Below are 6,817 nucleotides of genomic sequence, written 5' to 3'. Positions count from 1 at the left end.
CTGGAAGGCAGAGGCCTCAGAAGAGAATGTAAACAATTGTTATCAGCTGCTGTGAAATGCAATAGGATGCACCTATTTTGACCTGTCATTGGTTCATGTTCCCATGTTTATAATTAAAGGCCAATCACAGGAACAAGCTAGGGACAGAGTCCCTGGACACAACTTTTTTATAGAACCTTTCTTTCTATTCTTAGCTTAGCAGCATCTGAAACTTCTCTCTCTTTATTCTATTTAGTATAGTCATAATGTATTATATATCATATATCAATAAATCCAGCCTTCTGATCAAGAAACAAGATTCACCGTCCATCTCTCACCCTCAGCGACCCACTCAGGTGCCAGTAATACCGAGGCAGCTTCCTGCTACTGGGTCTGCCACCACCCCCACATCTTGTGTTTCATGTAACCAGAACCCAGATTTGGAAATTTCTCAGTGCCAGCAGAGCCCAAATCTGGCAGATTTCTGTTGCTGGCAATGACTCCACCCAGATCTGGTGTTTGCTGGGACTGCCAGTGCCCAGATTTGGAAATTTCCCGATGCCTTCACAGCCCAGGTCTAGCAATGTGGTGTTAGCTAGCCTAGGAAGAGAAGTTCCTCAGACTGTGACTTTCCTTTTTCTTGGAACTGTTTAAACCTGCTCTGGACTGAAAACCCAGACAAACACCGGCAGCTCACACCTGTGGCACACCGAGCTCTGGGACGCTGCATTCCAGCACCAGAGGGACTTAGAAGAGACTGAGGGAGCCAACTACAACCCACAAAAAGGACTTCCTGAATTTGCCATCTCTTCAGCACTGTCAGAGGTTTTATTTAATATTTATTTAATATTCATTTTTCATGCTTGTGAATACTTTACTTGTTAAATAGACTGGGTTTTTTTCACTTTTCTCAAGGGAAGTCTTTTCCTAAACTAGTATGGGGAGAGGCCGCTTGAACTTGCTTTCTAGGCGGACCCCTTTTGGAGGTTTCCTCCCAAAATTTGCCCTCAGCCAGCACAAACAGTCATCATGAAAATTGTACCAGTGGCGTCATTTCCTGGTGGTAAATCTTTGACAGAAGCTTGACCTTGCTCTCCATGAGAGATTCTTGGGAAGAGCAGACAGGAGAAGATTCCTGGAAAACTGAAACAGCTTTCCAGATGTGAAATGGAAATGAAAGAAACAATCCAAGATGTTTTCCTCTATTTATTTCTATGCTCCCCTTTTCCATGTTACACTACTTCTCCATCCCAGTAATTCCAGATGCACAGCACCTCTAAGATCAGTGACTTAGTGATTTTTAGACACTCTAAAATAGCATGAGCCACACACAGTTTTCCTTCCCCTGTTTTTACTGGAAGGCAACACTGGAGGTGTAAGTGCAGTGCTGGGGTCAGGTAGGAATCCTACCCCAAGGGAAGTGTCCCGACAGTGTTTGACCCTCGGCAAGGACAATGCACAGCAGCGAGCGAGGGGATCGCTGTGCCAGCGTGCAGGAGTCGGGGCTCTGCATGTGGGCTCAAGGCCGCAAAGTTCCCGTGTTTGGATAGACAGAGGGGCTGTCCCCGGGGCGTGCGGGGCTCGAACGTGGGGCTCGTGGGGCGAGTGGGGAACGGACACGGGGACGAACGGCCCCGGTGCTTCAGTTGCAGCGGCGGCAGCAGTAGCGGCGGCAGCAGCGGCGGTAGCAGTGGCAGAAGCAGCGACAAAACAGATAATTTAGAATGCTCTTTCTCTTTTTCTTCCTCTTTTTCTCTTTTTTACTCTCCCTTTCCCGCTGTCGGGCACCCTTCTCTCGGGGTCCCTTGCCCGGCGTCCCTCTCCTCTCCCCGCCTCCCTCTCCCCTTCCGGGCCGGGCCATGCCCCCGGCCCGCCCCCAGCCCCGGGCGGGGCTGCCCCGTGCCCGGCCCCGGCCGTCCCGCCATGGTCTCGCCTCCACCCGGCTCTGACCGTGCTGGCGGTGGCGTTGCCGGGCAAGCATCAGTGCCTTGGGCCAGGGCAGCATCGCCGCCCTTTGCCTCCGCCTGGTCTGAGCCCGGCCCCGGCCCTGGCCCCGGCTCCTCCCGGGGCCCGTGGAGGACACACGGAAATGAAATTTCCTTACGGGAATGGAAAAGGAATCTTGCGATTTCGATGGGAACCAAGAGAGGAAATCTTTGGTGCATGTCCCTGCCCTTGATGGCATGCCATTCCATTGATGGCTTTGACATTGGGAAAGATTTTTTCTTTTTTTGGTTGTTTTCTGAAGTGTCCATGCCATGTCCCTCATATCTTGCCCCCTAAGTTGGGTCTTTCTCCTTGACGTTTCCCCGTGCTTTTGCAAAATCTGTGAGCTTAGTTTTGGCATGTTTTGGTCCTTTGCACTGCACCTGATGTAATCCTGGGCCATTTTCTTAGAGTCACTAAATTTCCCAAGTTTTCTTTTTTTCTCCTCCACTTGCAATTCCTTTGATGGTGTCTCCATTCCAGCGTGTTTTTAGCTCCTTCTTTTCTGTTTTGGCCTTCAGTGGGGATCAATTTTGGCAAGCTTTGCTACATGTGCCTGCACTTGCTGGCGTATGGCCTGCCTGCATTTTGATGGCTTTGACTTTGGGAAAGATTTTTTCTTTTTTTGGTTGTTTTATGAAGTGTCCATGCCATGTCCCTCATATCTTGCCTCCTAAGCTGGGTCTTCGTCCTTGACTTTTTCCCCTGCTTTTGCAACATCTGTGAGCTTAGTTTTGGCATGTTTTGGTCCTTTGCACTGCACCTGATATAATCCTGGGCCATTTTCTTAGAGTCACTAAATTTCCCAAATTTTCTTCTTTTCTACTCCAATTGCAATTCCTTTGCAATGCAGCTGATTTCCTCACAGCTTATTTTTTGAAGACACTAAAATTCCCGTGTTTCTGCTTTTTTCAATTGCATTTCATTTGAACCTATCTCCTTTCCGGAGTGTTTGTAAGCCTTTCTTTTGGGATTCGCAAGATTCCTTTTCCCTTCCCGAAAGGAAATTTCATTTCCTTTTGGGAAGGGGAAAGGAATCTTGCGATTTCAATGGGGACCAATAGAGGAAATCTTTGGTGCATGTCCCTGCCCTTGATGGCATGCCATTCCATTTGATGGCTTTGACTTTGGCAACGATTTTTTTCTTTTTTTTCGTTGTTTTCTTAAGTGTCCATACCATGTCCCTCATATCTTGCCCCCTAAGTTGGGTCTTCCTCCTTGACTTTTTCCCCTGCCTATGCAACATCTGTGTTCCCTCTTTTAGCATGTTTTGGTCCTTTGCACTACACCTGATATCATCCCGGACCATTTTCTTAGAGTCACCTAATTTCCCAAATTTTCTTTTTTTCTCCTCCAATTGCAAATCCTTTGATGGTGTCTCTATTCTAGCGTGTTTGTAAGTCCTTCTTTTCTGTTTTGGCCTTCAGTGGGGATCAATTTTGGCAAGCTTTGCTGCATGTGCCTGCACTTGCTGGCGTGTGGCCTGCCTGCATTTTAATGGCTTTGACTTTGGGAAAGATTTTTTCTTGTTTTTCTTTTTGCTTTAAGTATTCATGCCATGTCCCTCATATCTTGCCCCCTAAGTTGGGTCTTCCTCCTTGACTTTTTCCCCTGCCTATGCAACATCTGTGAGCTTAGTTTTGGCATTTTTTGGTCCTGTGCAATGCAGCGGATTTCCTCACAGCCTACTTTTTGAAGTCACTAAAATTCCCAATTTTCTGCTTTTTTCAATTGCATTTCATTTTAACCTATCGCCTTTCAGTGTGTTTGAAAGCCTTTCATTTGGGATTCGCAAGATTCTTTTTCCCTTCCCGAAAGGAAATGAAATTTCCAATCGAGAAGGGAAAAGGAATCTTACGATTTCAATGGGGACTAATAGAGGAATCTTTGGTGCATGTCCCTGCCGTTGATGGCATGCCATGCCTTTTGATGGCTTTGACTGTGGGAAAGATTTTTTTCTGTTTTTGGTTGTTTTCTGAAGTGTCCATGCCATGTTCCTCATATCTTGCCCCCTAAGTTTTGTCTTCCTTCTTGACTTTTTCCCCTGCTTTTGCAACATCTGTGAGCTTAGTTTTGTCATGTCGGCCCCTGCCAGGCGTCTGAGCAGGGACGAGGAGGCAATGAGGCCCCAGGCCTGCAAGGGTCACTTGTCCCATCGTGGCCTCAGGCCCAGGCCCAGCAGCCATGGCCAAAGTGCTGCCCATGTTGGCTCTGGCAGGGCTGTCTCGCAGCTGCTGCCCATCCCTGTGCCCTGTGCAGCCCCGGCTGTCCCACGGTGTCCCTGCCCTGCGCCTCTGTCCCTGCAGGCTGTCGGCATCCCCCGGCTGCCCCACCTGGCCGGGCCCTTCCTTTGCTGACAGCTCTGCCTCCTGCCTGCCCCTGCCTGCCCACACAGAGCCTTGGGCTGCTCCAGGCTCCTGCTGGGGACGTGCTGCACCACAGCCCTGCCCTGCCAGGGAAATTCCTTTCTGCTGCTGCCCGGGCTGGGCCTCCCCAGCTGCCCTTGTGCGGGGTGCGGAGGTTCAGGGATATCACACCACAACCAATATGATCCAGTGAGGCCAAATTTATTATCCCTAAAAAGACTATATTTATAATAAATCTCTACTGTCCACGTGTCTCTAGCTAATACATGATTGGTTAATCCTAGTTGTTTACACATCTAAAAGAGAATGCTGATTGGATCACCTAATTTTTCACGCCTCTTGCTGTTGTTTTCTGGCCCACTCATGGTTCAATGTTTTCCTTCTTTCCCAAGCTTGCTGTCAAACTTGCTGAGTCCTGATGACTCTTCTTGTATTTTTCTCAAGGATATACCAACCCCATTTCTGAATATGTCCATTATCCATTGTTTGTGAATGTGTCCGTTGTCCATTAGTACAAGCAGGTTGGATTGTGCATCGGCTGAATATGGCCCTTGTCTAGCAAGAACTCCTCAATCTGCAAAAAACTCTCAACAGTTCCCCGGTTTTGTTTTTGCACAAGCCAGACTGATTTAAAAGCACGCTCAATTATTTTCTTCACAGCAAGGCACTACAAGCAGAATTGAAAAAAGAAGACAAAGTATCATTATGCCAAAGGGTACTAAATCCTTGAGCCAGCCTGTTATTCCCCAGGATTTTAGCCACTCATCAAAAGAATTCTCAACCACTGTGAGCTTTTTCATGTTCTCCTTAAACAATGACAATTTCTCGTCAGTAGATCCAGAGTGGTCAGAGAGATTCATGCAACACATCCCTTCAAAATCTTCACGCTCATCTCCTTGTGCTAGCAACAAAAAATTTATAGCAGTCCTATCCTGTAACACAGCGTGGTGTATGCTACCTACATCAGTGGTAAGCTCGTTCCGGATTGCAGATGTAATGTTAATTTGTTTTCCTGTCCAACAAGCCAATCGTTTGAATGATGTAAGGGCCTGTGATGAAGCTAATCCTGGTGTAAAAAGTGATGCCAGGATAACCGAAGGCCAATTCCACAATTCTACATTATCCTTGCAGTCTGAGCCTAATAGATGCTCACTACATTTTGGCCGTTGGAATTTGTGCCTGATGTCAAGCATCTGTTGAATACTAGGGGCAAACAGTGTCAATTTCCCAAACTAGCATGGTCCTCCTAATCCTTTCTGAGGAATTGCAGGCCAAGTTTTATCTCCACCAAAGAGAAACAAAAGTAGAAAAAAGTTATTGCAGAAGCTATTGTAGAAGGGACTCTTCTCTCCAATGATGTAGAAGCTTTTCTTGTAGTAACTAATGCTGCAAGTAGAGTTTGAGAACCTTTCGATTGGAAGATTTTAGAAAAGATGAGAGCTGCATTTTCACAATTTGGTTGAAAATGCCAACTTGCACAGTCACTTCTGCAGTATATTTTTCCATCTAATGCATTAATTCCAGCTGATGTGCATACCCTAATAAGACTTAGAATGCCACCCTATCAGCAGGTCATGTTTCATAAAAGTTGGGAGGAAAAGTGTGCTCAAGAAGCTGCAAGAGCTAGAGTGCAGGGTGATCCTCTGTATGGTTTAACAGCACAAGAGTTACTTGGCAAAGGGCCCGGGGCTACTGCCACTGCCCAGGCTAGGAGCATTGATCAAGTCTTACAGATGAGCCAACAACTAGCATGTAATGCATTTCTTGCACTTCCAGATAAGTTACACACTATGTCTTTTACACAGATTTGTCAAAGAAAGAATGAAGACTTTGATAAATTTGTAGACAAATTACATGAAGCTATCTATAATCATTCTGATTTCAATTCAGACACAAAGATACAATTGGATGGACTTTGGGATCATTTCTCCATTCCAAATGGCTTTACCCTCTTTCCCAGTCAAAAGAGCCTTCCATCTCTTCCAAAAATTGCCTGCTGAAACTCTTCTGCTCCCATCCAAATCAGTTCACTACTCCAGCATAATCCTTGAAGCACGGACAGATGACTCTTAAACTAATTATAGTAGAAAAGAAGGGTATTTATTGCAGCCCTGGTCACATGTGAACTAGTTTCCAGAGACATGTGCAAGGAGTTGCAGACTCCTGCTCTCTATTTCTACAGAAAAGGATTTACATTAGGTTTCTAGGGACCCAAAATACATAATTATTATCTGCCTGCTTCGCATTTTTATCAGCTGAATATCTATTACAGCTGTGCAATTGTATTCCCTTAAGTGGATTGGTGGGATTTTGAAATGAGGGAGTGGTTGTATGGGAGGAAGAAAGCAGTCTTCCTCATGGTGAACTCTCCTCCCATGGCCAGTTGGCAAGAACTTTTGACCTGCTGCTCATGGTCCAAGCCTCTCCTAACTGTTCAATTATTCTTAAGGCAAGGTCTTTCTATGGTCTCAGCTTCTTCACAATTG

The sequence above is a fragment of the Ammospiza caudacuta genome, chromosome 22 (genome assembly GCF_027887145.1).
Source record: "Ammospiza caudacuta isolate bAmmCau1 chromosome 22, bAmmCau1.pri, whole genome shotgun sequence".
Classification (NCBI taxonomy): domain Eukaryota; kingdom Metazoa; phylum Chordata; class Aves; order Passeriformes; family Passerellidae; genus Ammospiza; species Ammospiza caudacuta.
The sequence above is the reverse complement of the archived record's forward strand: the minus strand, read 5'-3'. Positions refer to the sequence as shown.